Consider the following 22,310-nt stretch of genomic DNA (forward strand, 5'->3'; position numbering starts at 1 on the left):
ACAAGTCTGCTTTCATCTAATTTTATGTATGGGGCTTTCTCTTAACAACGCGCAAGGAGAAAAATAATTCTGCCAAAAATAAATTAACAAAATACCCGTTCTAAACTATTGATTAAAATGCTGAAAGAGCCAGCGATAGGAGGGAGCCAGAGCAGATTGCTGAACTTGCTGCCTGGTAGGCATCTGGCTAGTTAGTCATAACCAGCTCCACCCCCATATCCAGCACATATGTCTCCGTCTTGTCCATGGAGATAGCCTAAAAATGCTTGCCAATGGCTTGCTGAACATGACTCTGTTTAGCAGTATTCCTTCTCTCCACCTACAAGATGCCAGTAGCAACCATCATTTCCCATCCTCATTTTTAATCATGAAAAATGTCTCCAGATATTGCCAAATGTCCCCTGGGGAGCAAAATTGACCCAGCTGAGAACCACTGGTACAGTGGAGAGCAGAAAGGTTTGTTATAGACTGAGATTCTTCTTTTTTAAATATTTTTTTAATTTTTCCATTACAGTTGGCATACAGTATTATATTAGTTTCAGGTGTATAACGTAGTGATTAGATATTTATATAACTTGCGAAGTGATCACCCCAATAAATTCATCTGACACCATATGTAGTTATTACAATATCATTGACTATATTCCTTATGCTATACTTTACATCCCCATGACTATTTTGTAACTAGCAACTTGTACTTCACTTAAGTCTGTCCCCTTTTTACCCACATGCCAACTCCTCCCCATCTGGCAACCATCAAAATATTCTCTATCTGTGACTTTGTTCCTGTTTTGTTTGTTTATTTTGTTCTTTGGATCCCACATGTAAATAAAATCATATGGCATTTGTCTTTCTCTGTCTAACTTACTCCACTCAACACAATACCCTTTAAGTTCATCCATATGATACAGATGGCAAGATTTCATCCTTTTTTGTGGCTGAGTGCCACCTCTTCTTTATCCATTCATTCATTGATGGACACCTAGGTTGCCTCCATATCTTGGCTATTGTAAATAATGCTGCAATGAACATATGGATGCACATGTCCCTTCGAAGTAGTGTTTTGGGTTTCTTCAAATAAGTACCGAAAAGTGGGATTACTGGGTCTTTTTCTGTCTCTTGTTATAGGATTTATTTTAAAGTCTACTTTTTCCAAACTTTAAATTTTAGTCTGTGTGTCTTACAGTCTGAAGCAAGTCTCTTGTGGGCAGCATATGTGAGGGTCTTGTTTTCTTATCCATTCAGCCACCATCTATGTCTTTTGACTGAAGCATTTAATCCATTTACATTTAAAGTAACATGATAAATATGCAGTTGTTGCCATTTTATTGTTCGTTCGTTTGTTCGTTTGTTTTGTCTTTTTCTTCTGTTTCTTTTTCTTAAAGAAGTCCCTCTAACATTTCTTGTAATACTGGTTTGGTGGTGATGAATTCCTTTAGCATATTCTTGTCTAGGAAGCTCTTTATCTGTCCTTCAACTCTAAATGATACTTTGCTGAGGATAGTAGTCTTGGTTATAGGTCCTTGCTCTTCATCACTTTGAATATTTCCTGCCAATCCCATCTGGCCTGCAAAGTTTCTATTGAGAAATCAGCTGACAGTCTTATGGGAGCTCCCTTGGAGGTAACTGACTGGTTTTTTCTTGCCTTTTTAAGATTCTGTCTTTGTCTTTAACCTTTGGCGCATCTTGGTGTGGGCCTGCCTCACTGGGTTTATCTTATTTGGGACTCTCTGCACCTCCTATATCCATTTCCTTCACCAGGTTAGGGAAGTTTTCTGTCATTATTTCTTCATATAGGTTTTCAATTTCTTTCTCTCTCTCTCTTTTCCCCTATGATGTGAATGTTGGTATGCTTGATATTGTCCCAGAGGCCCCTTAAACCATTCACATTTTCTTGGATTCTTTTTTCTTGTTGTTCTGATTGGCTGTTTTTCGCTACCTAATCTTTTAAATCACTAATTCGATCCTCTGCTTCATCTAATTTACTGTCGATTTTCCAATGTACTCTTCATTTCAGTTATTGTTTTCTTCATTTCTGAATGGTTCTTTTTTGTTTTCTATCTCTTTGTTAAAGTTCTTACTGAGTTCATCTACTCTTCCCCTAAGTTCATTGAGCATCCTTATAACCAGTGTTTTTGAACTCTACATCTGGTAGGTCATTTGTCTCCAATTTTGTTCAGTTCTTTTTCTGGAGCTTTGTTGTGTTCTTTCATTAGGAACATATTTTTTTGTCTCTCCATTTTGGCTGCCTCCCTGTGTTTGTTTCTATGTATTAGGTAGAGCTGCTATGTCTTCCGGTCTTGGTAAAGTGGCCTTATGTAGTAGGTGTCCTGTGAGACCCAGTGGCGCAGTCTCCCTAGTCACCTGAGTCAGGTGCTCCATGTGTGTCCCTTGCATGGGTCGTGTGTACCATTTGTTGTAGTTGAGCCTTGGTTTCTGTTTGCACATCAATGGGATGCTCGGTTGTGAGGACTGGCTGTGACTACACTGAAGAAGCTATTGTGCAGGGGCTATCCCCATAGAGTAGGATTCACTTAGCAGGGCTCTGGTGCCTGCCCAATCTGCCCTTTGGGTGTGTTGTCCTTGAATACAGCCCTGGGTGTTGGTCCAGCTCAGCGTGAAGCTGACCACCATGTATATGGGACCCAGGGCCTCCCAGGAGGAGCCCCATGGCAGGCCAAGTTCAGCTGCAGCCTGTGCCCTGCCCGAGACCACCTGGCATGAGTCACCAGGCAATTCGTAGATGGCCATCATCTGTGCTGGACTTAGAGTCCCTCAAGAGGCCAAGCCACAAACCAAGGCTGGCTGCCACTAATGCCAGGCTTGAAGCTGCTCAGCAAGAGGTATGGTGCATATCAAGGCAAATGCTGCTTGTTTGAGTTTTGTGAACCTTTGAGAGATTTTAGAAAAGTCAGCCACATGAGCCAAGATAGGCTATTTGTATGGAAAAGCCACTGGAAGCAGCTTGGGTGGGCCCGCAAGTTGGGTGAGGCAGGGTCTCAGGAAATCACCGGGGTGTTAATGAGGTTGATGGAGACTCAGACATGGTTTCACCTATGTCTGCATGCCAGAGAGGGCTCAACAAAGAAACAATGACTTCTGCCAGTACTTCTGCCCTAATGGCAGCTTTATGCCAGTTGGAAGAAAGGCCAATTAGTTGTTATAAATGGATTTGTAAGCACAGTGTGTCACCTGGGAAATGTGCACAGGATGCGTCAGGTGACCTGCATCACAAGGACTACCTGACTTCTCACCATGGTATGATCTTGATCCCTCTTACCAGGTCTCAGTTCCCTCAAGAGCAAAATAAAGAAGTTGGAGCATTGGTCTCCAACGTCCTCCTTCCTTCAACCACATTGTGATTCTGTGTGTAACAATGGACAAGATGTTTTTGTTCTTTATTCTGCACTTGGACAATATATTTGACCAAAATTACCCCAAATCTTTCTCTCTTCTTGTTTCTCACTTCTGCACTCCCCGCATAGCCTCCTTCCAATTCACATCCCCAGAACACTCAGAAAATGAGCCAACTTCCCAAGCAGCCTGCTCCTGCCCCAGCCAGAGCTCTGATATTCGATAATGATGAAAATGGCTTAGGCTCTCCGGCTTTCTTCAAAGCCTTCCTCAAAGATTGACTTGTGCCCCTAATTTTGTCCCACTTCTCAATAGGGAGACACTTCTTCGTTTGATCAGCAACGTGAATTAACAGGTAGAAGATGGAGGGAGGAAGGCACTCTTGCCCCCTGCAGCCCACCTCCAGGGTGTTTAGGATAATAGGTAGTTACAAGGAGGATGCTGGTCTGAAGTAGCTCCACCCCCACAGCTCCGGGCCTCCCCCACCACCTCCTGCAAAGGATTTATCATAGAGAAATTAATGTCTATGGAGCTCCTACCATGTGCCAGATGCTCTGCCTCTTAATCCCTTTGAGGGATAATGACTTAACAATATATTTAATTATATACAAATTCTTTGCCATGGCCAAGTCCACAGAGAGCAGGTATTGCACAGTGACTTCATGAAGCTCGTTACTTGAACTTTTCTTTCCCTAGCTGCATGATGTGGGTTCACCTGGCAGTACTGTGCCCTGGGATCATGCTTGCTCTCCATCCTCCTATCCATTCAGACAGAAATACACGCAGGGGTGAGCCTCCAGTGTCACGTGACTTCACTATTCATAATTGTTCAAGTGAAAAATCTCCCAGTTGCATATCTGCACAATGCTAGTGATTACAGTGATTAACTCAATCAAGCCCAATTTTATAATCATCAAAGGTGTAATTTCCCTACAAGCCAGGATCCAAACACATGGCATCCCAGCTGTCTGATACAAGCATCCAAAACACAGCATTATACAAAACATTTTGGGCTAGGGTTAGGTGATTTTGTGAACTTAATACCATATTAATAAGGATGATGAGACTAAAAAACTCTATGCAAATCTGGTCTGTGATTTCCTCAGTGGTTACTTATTTCAGATATGAAAAATGCTTCCAATACCCCAAGAAATTACTTCACTGAATGTTTTATTCCCAGAAAGAATCCCTCAGTTAATTACATATGCACCCGAGTTACATTATTATTGTTATTGTTATATAAGAAGCTTTGTAAGATACATTAGCTTCGGTCCTGTAGAGACCTCGATGTCAAACTGCCCATCAAATTCTATGTGCTGATGAATGCTTCTGGGGTCTCAGATTGAGATCTTGAGCATCATATTTAAAGCAAAGAGAGCTTCCTATCAGAAGCACAGTTTCTGCTCCTTCTCTAGAGCGAAAAAGAAGAAACTGGACCAGAGCCAAAGAAAGAAGAAGAAAGATGCTCTCTTTTATATTTTTCACCCAATCCCATTCCGTTTCTCTACATGAGGCATTTAGTTTCCTACTGCAGTTGATTTTGTATGTGCCAAGATACTCAGTTCATTCGCATGCGATAACCAAAGATCCTACTAATTGCTAGGGTTTGAAACCCTTGCGAGACAGTGGAGATTCATTTAACCAGAGTTGTGTCTACCATGCAATAACTAATTTTGAAAGTTACTAATTGGGAAAGGGATGGGCACGTGGAGGTGCTTCTGCAGTGGCTGTCAATATTGAACTTCTAGACTTAGATGGAAGTTACAATAGTGTTTGCTTTACAATAATTCATTAACTATAGATTTGTTTTGCTGTTTTTCTTTATGTTTTATTTTATAACAAAATATTTTTTAAAAATTATTGATCTGTCAATAATTTGTAAAAGCATTCACCATCTTAATTGGATCAAGTGACCTAAAGACTTCTCCCTCTATGGTGGGCAGAATAATAGCCTCCCAAAGATGTTCATGGCCTACCTAGGTAAGACTCAAGCAATGTAACTATTGACTTTATAATATCATTCTTGAAGATTAGCAGACATACGTCATTCTCTAAATTAGGAGATTTTCATAGAAGTGATATGGACAGAAGATTTATATCACCTTTTTACATATACCAATCTACAATCATAAGGTACCCTTTTAGTCATAAGGTACCCTTTTTCAAATGCTATTCTTTAAGCACCTAAAAGTTCAAACCTACTACAGAAAACAAACATGAAGTTTCTTTTCTCCCACGTCACCCAGGAAATACCTATTACCATGAAAACCAAATAAAAAGATAGACTATGATGCATCCATAGACTATGAAAAGGATGCATCCTGGAGATCAACTGCCTCCTTTCAATGATAACTGTACCTTCAGCACAATAGGTGAATTAATTAATCACTAATTGCAGAGTCCTTTAAAAACCACAGCTTTCTATATCCATAGCTTTAATATTGGGATAGTCTAGTGTATTAAGCCTTTTTAACTGAAGCTGATATTCTTCCGTTAATAGTGTCTTTCAAATCTGCCCCTTCCTTTTCATTACCACTGCCCCTGCCCTACATCTGGGTCTTATCATACCCTTCTAATTAATCTCTCTGACCTCCAAACTCTCTCCTCTTCAAACCATAATTTCTGTCACAAGAAGAAAAATCTTAAAATAGTTTTTTACTTATCTCTCCTGCAAGGCCTTCAATGGCCACATGGAAGCTATAATTTTAAATTCAAACAATGTGTTCAAGCAGCAAAGCAATAAACTGAAAAGAATTGCAGTTGGAAGATATTCTTATTTTCCTTACTCTGATGCTCAAGGTCATTACCAGACTATGCAATCACATATCCTACTGCCACACCTCAAATGTCAGTTAGCACAATGGTTCAGAGCATGGGTCCTGGACCATGATGGTTGGGTGTGCATCCTGTCTCTTTGACTTACTAGCTGTGAGACTTTCAGAAGATGCTTAGCCTCTCTGGACCCCACTTTCTTCATTTGTCAAATGAGGGTAATAAAGTACCTATCTCACTGGTTACTCCATGAATTAAATATGTTAACATTTATAAAGTGCTTAGAACAGTGCCTGTGCCCTACGGTAAGCACAAAACAAATAAGGACTTGACTTACTGCTGTATCTTCAGTGTCTATGACAGTGCTCAGCACACAGATAGGGAAACTGAGCCTTGCAGAGGGTATGCGACTCGCCCCAGAGCACGTGAGTGAGTCCGAGCTGGAATTCCAGTGTATGCGGTTGGCTTCCAAGCTGCCCTCTTGACAGCAATCCACTTATACTGCATCCACCTCATCTCCTGCTTTTTCATACAGCGGGGACTCCTTAAAGGTTGCTCAGATTGCTTGCTAAAATATCATGAACACCCTAACTTCAGACATTGCACCCCTGGCCTGGAATACTCCCTTCTCCAGCAAGTATCCCCTTAATTTCTTATCAGTTCAAAGTGTTCCCTTTCTCCTCTAAATTTTTATTGCACTTTAACTGCCTATAAACTCACTGGCACTGAGCACATCCAGTCTTGTATTGTAAGTTGTCTTTTTTACATACCTTGTTTCTCCAACAAGACTGTAAATCCTTTGAAGATGGACTGTGTTTGCCCTATGGGTCTTTGTGTTCTCTGCAAGGGCTAGGATTGTGCCTTGTCCAGAGTAGACACTCTTTAAACGTTTGGTGATTGATAAACAAGCACAATAGCAGCTAGAAATGGACAAAATATCCCCTATTCTCACCACTGCCCCTTCTCCTGATCTCCCAGGGTTAGGTATACTTACCCGCCCAGCCATGAGCAGCACTGGACAACCAGTGGCCACCCCCAGGGGGCATTGCCCCTGCGTAATTTAGTGTGGAGAACAGAGAACAGCAAGCGGCTGGCTCCAAAGAGGAGAGGAAGAGGCTTTTCAGAGCATGCTCAGAGCCATCTTCCAAATTTCCTAATCAGCTAAGTCATTCTTCCTCCACTGCGGAGATTGAGGGAGTGATGAGGACAGGAGCATCTCTCTCTAATGTGTGTTCCTCCATGTGGTAACATAAATCAAGGAAAGAGAGCTTCTGCCACAATGGCCCTCATCTGTCTTCACCCATTGGGCTTAATCATTACTTCCACAATCAGCCAGAAGTGAGCCCACCCTCTCAGGGGAAATGGTCAGCAGTCTATTACAGCAATCCATCTCACTTTCATGAGACCACTCCCCCATTTCCAACCGCTTTTCCTGGAGGATCCTCTTGTCATGGGCAGCCTAGATTTTACTCGGAGAAAATTCTGGAATGAATCTGAACAGTACACTAATTAAATTAACTCCAAGGCCACATGTCACAGGTTGAATTATGTCCCCCCAAAAAATATATATATTGAAATCCGAACATGCAGTACCTAAGAGTGTGACTACATTTGGAAATAAGGTTATTATAAACGTGACTAGTTAAATTAAATGAGGTCATACTGGGGTAGGGTGGGCCTGTAATCTAATATGAACGGTATCCTCATAAAAAGACACAGAGACACAGGGAGAATGCCATGTGAAGACAGAGGCAAAGATTGAAAAGATGTGTCTACAAGCCAAGGAATGTCAAGGATTGGTGGCAGTCACCAGAAGCTAGGAAGAAGAATGGAACAGATTCTCCCTCATAGTCCTCTTGACACCTTGATTTCAGACTTCTAGCCTCAGAACTGTGAAAGAATAAATATCTGTTGTTTTAAGCCACTCAGTTTGTGGTACTTTGTTACAGCAGCCCCAGGAAATTAATACACCCCCACCCTATACCCGAAACCGAAAGTTCACTCTTTCTTCCTGCAAATTATATGCAGACACATTCTCAGTGTAACTCATTAAGCATCGGAGAAATAATGCTTCATTAAGGCATTTCTTACACTTCTCAGGAATAATAGATTTAATAGCTAAATTCTGAGAAATCTTTAATTTCTTCCTTCCAAGTGTTGATTCATTTTTTCTAGATATTAAAATAAGGATTCAATGAATCAGGAAATAACTTAAAAAGGAGATATGTTGAAGAAATATGAAGGTGATTATTTGGACTTTCAGAAAGAGTTTATTTTAACTTCCCTTTTACTTCTAAGCAGGCTTTTTTTGCTGCAGAAATAGATCTAATGGATATTAATATTATGCTAAATTAATTTTTAGTTACTCAGCATACATTCATCCTTAGACCATTTTCAATTAAGGTGTCTATGCAAATTCTGTTTTGCTTACTTCAACATTTTTTAGTCTATGCATTTGTACATATTACCATACCACACTACAATAACCATAGTTATTATTTGGGGTTCTATAACATATCACTGTAAAACATAGTTTGTTTATCCATCTCCTGGTCCTTAGGCATTGTGATATTTTTCCATTTTTGCCTGTTATAAATAACACATCTTTGTATGTATTTTTTCCTCCTCTTAGATTATTTCCTTAGGTTATTTTCCTAAAAGTATTACTGGATAAAACTATTAACAGTATGTTACATGCCACCACAGTACTCTCAAAATAGACTGATACAGTCAGCAATTCCACCAACAACATTATCAGAAGGATTTAAGTATTTTTAAAGTATCATTTAGCAAATGTGTAATACCAAACATATGTACTTCTTCATAAACCTTTAAAAGATGTTAAAAATTGATATTACGATCAAATAACATATGTAGCTAAATGATGTGTATTTCCCACCCCAGCATGACAGTAACCTCACCCACCTATCTAACACATAAAGTCCTTGAGGAAATTGATAGCTATTTTTAAGGGGCTTTATTTTTATTTATTTATTTTTGTGTGTGTCTATAGCACTTGGTCTTCCTAGGTGGTCTCCCATCCAAATACTAACCAGGCCCAACCCTGCTTAGCTTCCGAGATCAGACGGGATCGGCATGTTCAGGGTGGCATGGACCTCTTCCTTACACCATATGTAAAAATTAACTCAAAATGGATCATAACCTAAATATAAGAGCTGAAACTATAAAATTCCTAACAAAAGGCATAGGAGTAAATTTCATTATATTGGGTTAAACGGTGGTTTCTTATAAAGCACAAGTAACGATAGATAGATAGATAGATAGATAGATAGATAGATAGATAGATAGATAGATAGATAGAATTTCATCAAAAATTTCTGCGTTAGTCTACAGCCATGCTACCCTGAACAAGCCCAATCCCGTCTGATCTCAGAAGCTAAGCAGGGTCAGGCCTGGTTAGTACTTGGATGGGAGACCACCTAGGAAGACCAAGTGCTATAGGCATAAAAAATTTAAAAATAAGGGATCGTAAGCTGACAAAGTCCTTGCAATCTGTGAGGTCAACCAAGAGTTGCCTCGCCTAAAAAAAAAAAAAATGGTGTTGTGTATCAAAGGACATATTTAAGAAAATATAATCCACAGAATGGGAGAAAATATTTGCAAATCACATATCTGATAAGGGGCTGCTATCCACTATATATAAAGAAATCTTAAAAAGATAAATAACCCAATTTTTAAATGGGTGTAATATTTGTATAGACATTTACCCCCAAAAAGATATACAAATGGCCAATAAGCACATGAAAAAGTGCTCAATATCATTAATCATTAGAGAAATGAAAACCAAAAGTACAATGAGATATTATTTTACCCATTAGGATGGCTAAAGTGGAAAAAGACAGACAAAAATAAGTGTTAACAGGATGTAGAGACATTGAAACCCTCATACATTGCTGGTGGGAGCATAAAATGGTGCAGCAGCTTCGGAAAACATATGTCCACACAAACACTTGTACATGTGTGCTCATGGCAGCATTATTCATACTAGCCAGAAAGTACACCCAAATTCTGTTAACAGATAAATGAATAAACAAAATATGGTATACTCATACAATGAAATATTATTCAACCATTTAAAGGAATGACATACTGTTACACGCTTTAATAATGGGCCCTGAAAACATAAGTGAAAGAAGCAAGCCACGAAAGACTGCATGTTATTTGATGTTATTTATATGAAATGTCTGGAAGAGACAAATCCAGAGACAGAAAGTAGATTATTGGCTGCCCGGGGCTGGGGTGCGGTGAGGAAATTAGAAAAGGGAGTGACTACTAATGAGTAAAGGGTTTCTTTTTGAAGTATTGAGTATGTTCCAAAATTAGATGTGGTAATGGTTGCACAACTCTGAATATACTAAAACCCACTAAACTGTTTTAAATGAATGAATTTTATGGGGAATAAAATATCTCAGTAAATTACCCCCTCCCCAAATTTTTTTTAAATTGTGCCTAATCCCACTACCAGAGATAATACTCTTAGCACTTGCCATATTGACAAACTTTGCAGACCTCCCTCATGAAGGTTTCATGAGTGGGGAAGGAGGAAGTCATAGGAATGTTATGATTAGACCATATGCTAGTTACCTTTTCTCTTCTGCATATCAAGTCTCGTCTATTTATTACCCACATTTTTATCAAAGCCGTAGATGGTAATACAGGAGAAGTATTACTGAAGCCAAGAGCCAGGCCATAATCAGTGACTCACCTTCTTTTCACCTTCTGTCCAAACATACTCCTTCAAAGGAACACCTGAACCCACCTGTATCTCTCTGTCCCATTTCTACTGCTCTAATGGCAACATCATTTCTCACCCAGCTCACTGTGAGAGCCCCTCTAGCAGTCTGCTCTGCCCACATACTTGTCCCCTTGATATCCATCCTCCACCCAGCAGCTAGAATAATCTATCTTGTGCTTAAAACCTTCCAATGTCTCCTCTTGTATTTAAACTACAGTTAACATTTCTTAATTTGGCTCATAAGATGATGGGCTTCTGTTGACCCTTCCAAATCTAAGACTTTCACTTCCCACCCTCCCTCTCCCATCCTCTGTTCCAACCACACTTCATTTCTTTCGGCTTCTAGTACTTAACATTCTCTTCCTCTCTTTTCTAGGCCTTTGTACTACTGCTTTCCCCAGCTTACACTTTTCCACTCCTGCTTCCCACTCTCCACTCCCAGTTCCCTCCACCAGTCTATGTTCAGCCTACTTTTTCTGGGTTTTTAGTAATCCTCAGGACATCATTCCCTCCAAAACACTTTCTCCATCCCGTGGTCCCATCAAGTGCCCTTGCTAAGAGCTCCCACAGAACACTATATTTTTCCTATGATCAATAACATTTATTGCATTCAATTGGAATTACCTATTAACTTTCCTCAACTCCCCACTTACTAGCTTAGTGACTTTTGGCAAGTTACTTACCTCTCCATGCTTCATTTCCCCATATGAAAAATGGAGATAAAAATAATACCTACTTTATAGGCTTGCTGTAAGGATTTAACGAAATAATATTCATAAATCACAAAGAACAGTGCCTGGCACATGATAAGTGCAATATAAGAGTTTTTTTTATAAAGTGTTGTATACATCTCTACCTGTAAGCTCCAAGAGATTTTTTTTAATGTTATTCACAGTCGCATCCTCTATAAATGGTATTGAATGAACATACACATCAATTAATCAAATAAATGCGCAAATAACTCAAAGGTATCACATATTTTCAAAATCCAGGAGTGGTGGTGGACACTAAATGAAACAAGTTTTCTACAGAAGGCAAGAGAAAATAGAAGACAAAACAAAGGTAGCAATTATTCAATAAATACAGCTTAGATCATTGGTAAACCATTTGGAAAAAGCTGAAGTGAGAATCTGCTCACAGCATAAAAGTAATTCCACATGCAACTATTAATGAAAGAGAAAATCTTAAAAGAACCACAAGAAAACAAAACTCAATATTTGTCTAACCCTGAGTGTGGGAGAACTCTGTAGCATGGCACAGGGAGTGAGATTTATCGCCACGGGAAGATGTTCTCTTTAAGTTAAGAGCTCTTGAGATGAGCTGTGAAGCACCTAGTGTGTGCAGGCAGGCTACCCAGGTCTGTGCCCCAATTCTACCACTTACTGTTAAGTAACTTTGAACAGGTTACTTAGCTTCCCTGGGCCTCAGTTTCTTCATCTAAAAAATGGAGATTATCCACATAATAGCCACTACACAGTGTCTACTTATTTACATATGTATACATCTTCTTTTCTAGATAAAAACTTTCATAAAGCAGACAGCATATGTTATTTGGCTCTGTCCAGTGTGTGCTGGAGCCAACTCATATCTGCTTACAAGGGCCAATTGTTAAATTTTCAGAAGTGTTGTGAGCTGATTGTTAAAACACCCATAACTTAAAATTAAATTATATAAATGTACAATTAAATAAATTATATGGATAACAAACTTAATACTCAAAACTTATCACTTCCTAATTACCACATTTAACTATGACCTGTGCACGTGAGGTCGTTTGCATCTATTGTATCTGTATGGTGGAAACATTATATAATGGTGTGCTACTCAAAGGTATCTCTTTCCAATTTTGTGTTCAGTGATATCATGTTGGTAACTTGCAATCAGCCATGGCGGTAGTACTGCACTATGAAATCAACACACATCGCATATCAGCAACCCCACCCAAGAGTCAGTTGTTTAACCATCACCAGCATACCACTGACAGTCTGTACTCCCAGCAACTAGAATGACAGGGTGCCCAATAAATGTTAAATGGATGTATAGACGGATGGAAAGAACAATGAAAGAGTGGAGAGTTTAGAGGCTTGAAGACAGAAATAACAGCCATGACAGGATGTTGGCTAGGTGGATTATTTAATATTCTGCCCTTCACCTTGCAGCCTGCCTGGCCAGCAACCTCAATTGTTCTGTTTCCTTTTTTTGTAGGTTTCTCACACTGTGTTCTTACATATTGTGCAAAAGAGTGCAATATAGTACAGAAAATGTTGTCATTCCGTTTCTGAATTCTTTGTTGCTTCATCATATTTCAAAAGGGGTGTAAATTTTGTATTTTGTTCATTCCACTGGAGACGGTGGTGTGGCAATGCAAGCTGCAGACCACAGGAAGCCCAGCGTTCACCATTCACTACATATTTACTACTAGATCCAGCGGAAGGTAAGCAGGGGTGGAGTCCTTTTGTGGCAAAGTTATCTCTAACCACTAGTTCCGTTCCCATATGCCATCTTATCCCAGTGAGTAGGAAGAAAAGGGAACTAAATATTACCACTAAAGCTCAGCATTCTGTGAACTAGGTAGAGCAATGAAAACCTTATCCCGGAAATGGAAGAAGCAACTTATGAACTTTTTTTTTTTTACCAAAACTTCATAATGTTCCCTACCATGAAATTTCTTTTATACCAGTTTTTAATGTATCTATTAAGAGTCTTTTATGTAGTTTTCTTTTAGTGCATCAAAAAGAGGAGAGGAAAATAACTATAGTGGCAGAAGCCTGGGACAAAGTGGCAGAGAAATGTTTATTACTTTTCGGAATTCCTATTTGGAAGTCATATCTTTGTCAATAAAATTGGAAGACCTCTACTCCAGTAGTTGGTAGAGAACTTTATAGAAATATACCTATTCAACTGCAAAACTCAAGGGTTAGCTGGTTAATTTACATGAGAAAATGTCTAGCAAAACAGACTAACTTAAAAACCAATAAACTTAACCTGGATCCCAGAGCCTGAGCTGTGGTCTAGGAGACTGCAGAAGTCAGTGCAGAAAATAAAAGGTTTGGGGACTCAGTCCCCTCCATACAGCAAACCCTACTCACCCAACCTGTCCCTTTTGCCTCTCAGATATGTGCACTTGGGGCTTATTTTTTTTTTACATAAATATATATTTTTTTTCATTTAAATGGAGTTGATCAGCAGTTCCTGTAAGAACTTCCCTGGCATGGGTTTCCACAGTCTTGAATTACTCACTCTTAGAAAGCATTTCGGTTTGCTCTGGAGACTTGCTCACCTATGCCTTACTGCCTGTTCACCTACTTTGTCCTTAATCTCCTCATCAATAAAGTGAAGACAGTCACGCTGAACTCCTTTTCTTGCCTCATTAAGAACTCGGAAGAATGAATGACACGCACGTCTCGATTTTTTAGGAAAAATGAGCCTTTATTGGTATTAATATCATCACAAAGAAAACCATGAGATCGTAGGGGTGCGCAAGGGCTCCCTATGCTAGGTCCCCAATTTTCCTGAGAGCAAGGAAAGGATTGTTGGTGAAGAGAGAGGGAGGAAAGAAGAAGATCCTTGTTTTGAAGACAAGCATTATCAACTTTTCCCCTTCATAGACTTACCTGGTCCAAGCAGGAATGTAACAAAATTATTTTAATCCGATAATATTTATAATCACTAATAGCATATTATTTTTGCATAAAGCTTTTACTAGATCCCGCCTGGTGAAAGAAACACTACTAGGTGCTATTCCTGGAACATTCAGTGCTCTGCACAGCACCCTGCCCCATACTAGCACTCAGGTTTTTATACCATTCTATAAATGACAACAGAACCACGTGGGTGCCACAGACAGCTGGTCGCATTTGCAGTTTTGTGCAAAAGGTTATACCTATGTTGAGGAGTGAATAAGCAGAACTGCCCCTTCTCCGCCCCACCCCACCCGCACACAGTACTCAACACCTCCCCTTTTTTTGTACTTAGTTAAAACATTGGATGAAATTTTCTAAGAACATAATTCACCTGTTTTTCTCACATTTCTCCAAAGGTTACCCCTTCCAGGGCTGGTCTGGTACCCCGTGGGCCTTTCCTGAGAAAAGGAGTCCTGGCCTCCTGAACTCTTGCTGAGCAGTTTCTGATCTCTGGGGCCTCTCTTTCACTTGGGGGGTGGGGTTAGTGAGCTTCTGCCCCATCACCGCTGTGGGTTTCCATGACATTAGAAGAAGGGAAGTTGAGATTTATACCACTTTTGGCTTCTGCCAAGACCATGACAACCCTCTCACCATAATTTACCCCAACTCAGTTTCTCCAAATTTGCTTGCTTATTTGCTGGTGAAACTGAGAACCCGCAGAAAGCTGGCCCAACCAAAACATTTCCCAAAACCCGATGGTCAGGGTATCCCAGGAAGCACTGAGACCCTTCCTTGGCAGAGGCTGAAAGATGTATCTCATACTTCCCCACTTTTTCCCCTGTACCTTCCCCTCTACCCTGTACTTTCATGTCAGACTTTGAAGGATTGGGGTTTATAACTCTTGGGTCCCTCAGGGTAATGGAGAAAGTCTCTAAAATCTGCAGTACAAATGACTTTTAAAACCTTCAACCTCATGATAGTTTAATGAGGTTTGAGTTTTATATTTTGATTCCCTTTTGGGGAAGGGGGCTGGCTGCTTTCTGCTTACCTCCCACTTGAAGTTGCAGTGTGTTTTCCTTCTTGAATTCTACCTCCACCTTGGCCCAGCACATTCTTGGGTCCACACCCTTGTTTACGAGTCTGGTTCACTGCTTCAGCTCTGTTTGTGGTCTCAATGAGGATGGGTGACACTTTTCAATCTGTTATCACACCAGATATAGTTCTAAGAAAAAAAAAAAAGATTCTGTTTTGAAGAGGTAAGTAGAAGAGACTGACATGGCTGTGCAGAGATGAAACAAACCACAGATTGTTTTTACACCTGTCTGCTGGGGGGAAATCAGAGAACAGGGACCAGAGGGAGCATGATGGAGAAAAGAGAGGAGGGGAGCCTAGTGCCTCAAACTAATGATCTATTGGCAATAACAAAGTTTCTCCATGGGCAACACAGCTCACACTTAAAGGGGGAAATTATTTTTAAATATTCAGATTGATTAATAACTACAAATTCCCATGTGCAATGATTGGAGAGAGACAAAGAGAGTTCCCCTGGAGAGGAAGCCGAGCTCATCGCCTCACCACTCCCAGGTTATCTCTATGGTCAAATATTGTGTTTAGAATCAAGGCAACACCTTTTTTATTTTCCTTTTCTCTTTCTTTTCTTCTCTTCCCTTTCCTTCCTTTCTTTCTCCCTTCCCTCCCTTTTGCCCTCCCCTCCTCTCCTTCACTAGCTTTTTCTTTTAGTTAAAGGGGAGAGAGGAAAGGGTAGCTCCCTTTTTCTGCTGAAGTTCAAGGTTGCTCACTGAAGTGTAAAGCATCAGAGCAGAGTTGGGCCGCCCTCCTTCTCTACCAGCTTGGTGATATGTCGGCCACGCTGTTTTCAAGGATGGAAGCAGCTTTTGCTGCTCCAGTTCTTCGAAGATAAAAAGCTTAAAACCACTGTCAAGTTGATAAATTGGGAATATTGGAAAGCCGGAATCAGGAAACTATGGGCCCTTAGTCCCTCCCAGGCAGGACGGTGCCCTAAGTCAGTACATAGGACACATAGCATTATCTTTTCTTTTCTCCAGGCTTTAGTCTTCACTGATCCTCTTAATGTTATTTACACTTCAAAACAAAACATTAAAGAAGGAAGCAATCTTCAGGATCCAACCTGCCAGGAAACAAAGAAGGAATAGTGATTTCTTAGTCCATAATTCACTTTCTTCATAAAAATGGACTCAAATGCATTTAGGTCCTGCTGGGCACCTGATAAAACAGGTGTGAAGCTTATCTAAGGTGAACCAGGAACTGGGAATGAGAGTTTAAGGTGTTAAGGGCTTATCTAGGGCCCACCTCTACCTGGCAGCATTCAGACAGCACCTAGAGCCGAATTTTTAAATTTCCAGGAGGGCTGAAATTTCAAATCGTGGAGTGTCTCTGGATATCCTTCCACAGAACCTTTCAAAAAAAGATGTAATCTAGAAGTGTTTTCCTTCCAAAAGAGAAATATTCTGCCCTTCCCTCATGCTTTCCTTCCTTTCTCCTCCCTCCCCCTCGTCCTCCCTCCCTCCTTCTCTCTCCCTTCCTTCCTGTCTTCCTTCTTTCTTTCCTTTTTGAATGTAGTCTTTTAAAGACCTGTTTCCCCCAAATTATTTTTCTGTCCTCTGTATAATCAGAGGTCACCAAAACATATATGTTAAAGAAAGGCCATGCTGGGAATAGTTTTTAAAAACATTTGGCCAAAATCAGAACATAAGTCCCAAATTTCAAATTCTTAATTTCACTGATCTTTCCTAGAAGAAATTCTGAGACTAAGAAGAACTTGGGAAATAAATGGGTCACAACCCACAAAGCTAGTACATGCAAAGGGATGGAGCTACTGGCTTTCTCTCTGCAATGCCCAGATGGCATGGGTCCCCAGATCCAGGTGTTTCCTAGGCACTCCTGATCGTAGTTCCTGGCCTACAGGGCCCACAGCAGTCTGCTCTGCTTAACGTGGGGTCTGCCCTAATATATATCGCCATACATATTTCCATTGTCCATGTAAAAAACATACTTGAACATGCTCTTTGAGATTTGGAAATGTTTTATATCATCTCTTTTTCTTGTTGAATTTATATTTCCATCCCATCTTCCCCAAAAGAATTTTATCTTAACTGTTAAGGCAGCTTCTCAGATAAATTGTCAAAGTTAAATTTCATACTGTCACAAAAGAAAAATTACTGAATTACCATAACTATTCTCTATTGATAGAGACATTTAATTGGAGGAAAAAAGATATTTAGATAATCATGAATATATCAGACTTTTTTTAAAAAAGAATTTCTTATTTTAAGATCATTAGGCTCAGTGTAAGACTTTAAGTTTGGTGAATACAATAAATTGATATTCCAGAAGAAGTCTTATCTCATTAAAATCTGTCAGAAAATTGATAGTACATTTTATTGGGCTAGATACATTCCCAAAGGTGCTGGCTAATCCCACCACACCACAAAGATGTATTTCAGATCAAGTTTGGGACAATTTCCCTTCTTATAATGTATTTTCATACTTGAAAGTCTTTTTTGATCATTCTATCACATTTTGTTGTTAGAAAAAGTATGTGTGTGTACATATATGTATAATTTTCTCATGACTAAATGGTTCTACGTATTAAAATTTTTGTCTGGATAGAGTTATCATTACACTTATTGGTACACAATTGATCAAAACAACATAAATCTATTATTGATAATGACCATCTTCCAACATGAAATAAAAATTTGATTGGAAATGTATCTATCTCTTAATGAGATGGACAAAGTTGACTTTTTTCAATCAGGTCATTTATCCATGAATGAATATTACTTTTCCCATAGTGAAAAAGAATTTAGTTATATATTCTTATGGTTTTTTTCTATAGATATAAGCACTAAGAAGCCAAGTTCACATAAATAAATGTTAATAAAGAATTTTGTTATAGCAGTGTTACCCAATTTTTTGTGTTAAATAGATGTTCTCTAGTGTACAATTTTAATTTCCTTGTCATTTCTTTTACTGTATTTTTTATTTATTTTCTTAGTTAATGTTCTGGGAATTATAATGAACATCTTAATTTGTGACAGTCTAATTTAAATTAAAAACCACCTAAATTTCAATAGTATATAAAAACTTTAATCTTGTATACTCACTCCCTCATTCTTTCTGCCGTTATAGTCATACAAATTACATTTTTATATGCTGCATGCCCATCAACACAGATTTGTAATTATTGCTTTATGCAGTTGTCTTTTAAATAACATGGGGGGAAAGTTATAAACAAAAAATATATTCATACCATCTTTTATATTTACCAATGCAATTACCTTTGCCAATGATCTTTATCTTTTTTTATGGCTTCAAGTTAATGCCTCAGGTCCTTTCGTTAAACCTGAGAGACTTCCATTAGCATTTCTTATAAAGCAGGTTCTATATTATATGTCTAATATAAATGAAATTCCTCAGCTTTTGTATACCTGGAAATGTACTCATTTCTCCTTCATTCCTGAAGGTTAGTCTTGCCAGATATAGAATTCTTGGCTGACAATTTTTTCATTCAGGACTTCAAATATGTTATCCTCTGACTTTTGCCTTCCAAGGTTTCTAGCGAGAATCACTTTCGTCTTATTAAAAATCTCTTGTACATGGTGAGTTGTTTCTGTTTCTGCTTTAAGATTCTTTGTTTTTGGCTTTTGACAGTTTGATTATGATGTGTATAGGTATGGATTTCTTTGAGTTGATCTTATTTAGGATTTATTGAGCTTCTTGGATGTATTGATTAATGCTTTTAATCAAATCTGGGAGTTTTGGGCCATTATTTTTCAAATTTTTTTTGTCACCTTTTCTCTCGCTTCTCCTTCTTCATTATATATATGAATACTGGTATGCTCAATGGTGCCTCACAGTCCTCTGAAGTTCTAATCATTTTTCTTAATTCTTTTTCCTTTTGTTCCTCAATCATACTTTTGGTCTTCTTGGTATTCTCTATTTTTGTGACATTGTTCTCATATTTAGTTTCCTTTAGTTCTTTGACTATTTTAAATACATGATTTAAAGTCTTTGCCCTAGTAAGTGCAACATCTGGGATTCCTCAGGAAAAGTTTCTATTAACTTTTTTGTTTTGCTTTGGTTTTTTGTGTGTATGGGTCATGCTTTCTTGTTTCTTTGCATTTCTCATAATTTTTTATTGAAAGCCGGACAATTTCAATAATATTACAAGGGAACTCTGGAAATCAGATTCTACCCACCCCCCTGGGTTTTTTGTTGTTGCTTAGTGACTTTTCTGAACTAGTTCTGTAAAGCCTGTATTCTTTGTCATGTATGGCCCCTGAAATCTCTGCTTAGTTGCTTAGTGGTCAGCTGATGTTGGACAGCAATTTCTTTAGATACTTAGAACAGTAAGACTTAGTCTTTGCCAAGAAGTTCTCTGTGTAAGCTAGGACATGGCTTCAACACTCAGATAAACACTTTATAACTCTGCCTCAAGATCAGCCAGAGTTGAGAGTTTATGGCCTTCTCAGGAATTTCCTAGGCATGTACACAGCTCTGGGCATGCAAACAGCCCTACATATGTTTGGCCTTCAGAGCATTACAAAGCCCCCTATAGCCATCTCTTTCCCCAGCTTTTTCTTTTTAAGAGTTTAGTTCACCTATTGTTTGCCCCCAATTTTTACCACTGCCTCATGCTGCTTCATTGTTCACCTGTTGCCTCTGACTGCTTTTGATAAGCAGGCCTAGGGAAAATGTGGCCTACAGTAGGTAAATCTGAGTCAGGTTAAAGAAAGACAGCCTTGCAAATGGGGTCCTCCAAAGAATCAACAGACAGATCAAATCATATCAATTTTCTGGGAATGGGGCTTTGAAGAAGTTCAAACTCTATCCTCCTACCACTCCAATGACTGCAGTCTGATAGTTTTCACTGTGATTACAGGCTCTTGGTTTTCAAAACTACCACAGAGCTGGGGAGGAGGAGATGAAAATAGGGCAATTAAAAATGCCACAAAACTCACTATTCTTATGCAAATTCAAGTGTTATTTTTTTAAATAAAATTTCCCTATATTACAGCAAGTCTTTGTTTAATTTCCAAAGTTCTAAAAAAATTGATACTCAAAAAATTTTTCCAGTGTTTCTTACTGCTTTTATTAAAGAGAGAGTTTTAAAGGTCCTTACTTCACCATTTTTTTTCTGATGTCCCAGTTGATTCTTTGAACTTTTTCTCAACAATATGCCAAAAATTACATAAATTATGCTTACTGATCTATCACTAACAACTCAATAAGATCCTCTTTTAAGTCTTTGAAAAGAAAGAATTGGAAAACCTGTGATTTGCCAGTGAGTTAAGTGCCAATCTTTTAATGTCATTTATTTTTTCAACAACAATATTTCATATTATCCCTTAGTTTGACATTCAGCGGTTTATATACCACAGAGCAATCTCCCATCATAAGATTTAAGATGGTAAGCGGTACGCCTTGCTTTCAAAGTTGAGAAAATTATACCTTTTCATCTGGCCTCCGTTCTGTGCACAGAGATAACCTCTTGAGTGTAGAATCATAGACTTGGAGGGAGTGTTGTCATTCTCCCTAAAGTCTCCCCCAAATCTCTCAACAGACATGAAATTCTGTTTCTTCCTATCTTCTCAAAGTTTTCTTCCCTGACTGCTTTTTTTGCTTTCTGTAGCTCTCACACCAAAAAAAAAAATTGGTCCTGAGGTTAAAAAGAGGAAGGAAGGCCACTGCACAGTGGTCTCTGGCAACTATTCTAAAGAGGATGATAAGGCCACAAGGAAGGATTGCCATCTCAGTCCATGTCACCAAAACTCTGGGAAGTAATTTTTATTATCAGTGGAAGTCACGAGATTTCTATACTGGAGAGCCTTTCTGTTTGAGAACATAGAGTATAGGCCAGGGACTGGATCTTGAAGTTGTGTTTGTATCACCAGCACAAGGTACTGATACAGACCGTATTTTAATTTGGAGCAGCTTGAGAAGAGAGGGCTAAACTACAGGTTATTTTTATTCCATTTTATAGATTCTGAGGCAGATTCAACAACTTCAGTCAAAGAGCCGGGTAGTAACAGCAATCCCTCTACTGGATATTTACTCCAAGGAATTAAAAACTCGTATCTGAAAAGATGCTTGCACACCAATGTTCATAGCAGCATTATTCACGGTGGCCAGGACATGGAAGCACCCAAAGTGTCTTACAGTAGATGATTGGATAGAGAAGCTGCGGTACATATATACAGTGGAATATTACTCAGCCATAAGAAGAGATGAAATACCGCCAATTGTGACAACATGGATGGACTTCAAGATAATCATGCTAAGCAAAATAAGCCAGATAGAAAAAGTTGAAAATCACATTATATCACTTATATGTGAGATATAAATCTAAAAGCAACAAATGAACAGGACAAACAAACAGAGACTCATGGACATGGACAATAGACTAGTGGTTACCAGAAGGTAGGGGGGAGGTAAGATGGGGGGAAAGGGGTCAAATATGTGGTGACTTTAAAGAATTAAGAATAAGTTAATTTTTTAAAAAGAGCTGGGTAGTAGCAAAGCCAAGATTGAAATTTTGTTCTATCAAATCCCAGAACCAATGCCTTTTGCACCATTAAAAAAAAGTCACTAGTTGCAGGTTAACCACTCCTAGCAATCACATGCTTAGCCCAAATCTAAAACCTTGCAAACCATACACGGTGCAAGTTTTGCCATGGAGACTATTTTTGCTGGGCTCTTTTCCCTCCTTTCCACAGTGGACAGCAGTTTCGTTCACTGGACAGCTCCTCTCATTGTCTTTA

The 22,310-nt window shown here is 39.0% G+C and overlaps 1 protein-coding gene and 2 pseudogenes across 2 annotated transcripts in view; 2 read left to right on the forward strand and 1 right to left on the reverse strand.

Annotated features, from left to right (window-relative positions):
• RIPOR2 (RHO family interacting cell polarization regulator 2) overlaps nt 1-22,310 on the forward strand; it is a 173,264-nt gene that overhangs the window by 42,475 nt on the left and 108,479 nt on the right. The window lies entirely within an intron of this gene.
• On the reverse strand, nt 9,131-9,248 carry LOC120598417 (uncharacterized; annotated as a pseudogene).
• On the forward strand, nt 9,473-9,591 carry LOC120598407 (uncharacterized; annotated as a pseudogene).

Source organism: Pteropus medius, unplaced genomic scaffold (genome assembly GCF_902729225.1).
Source record: "Pteropus medius unplaced genomic scaffold, Ma_sr-lr_union100, whole genome shotgun sequence".
In the NCBI taxonomy this organism is placed as follows: Eukaryota; Metazoa; Chordata; class Mammalia; order Chiroptera; family Pteropodidae; genus Pteropus; species Pteropus medius.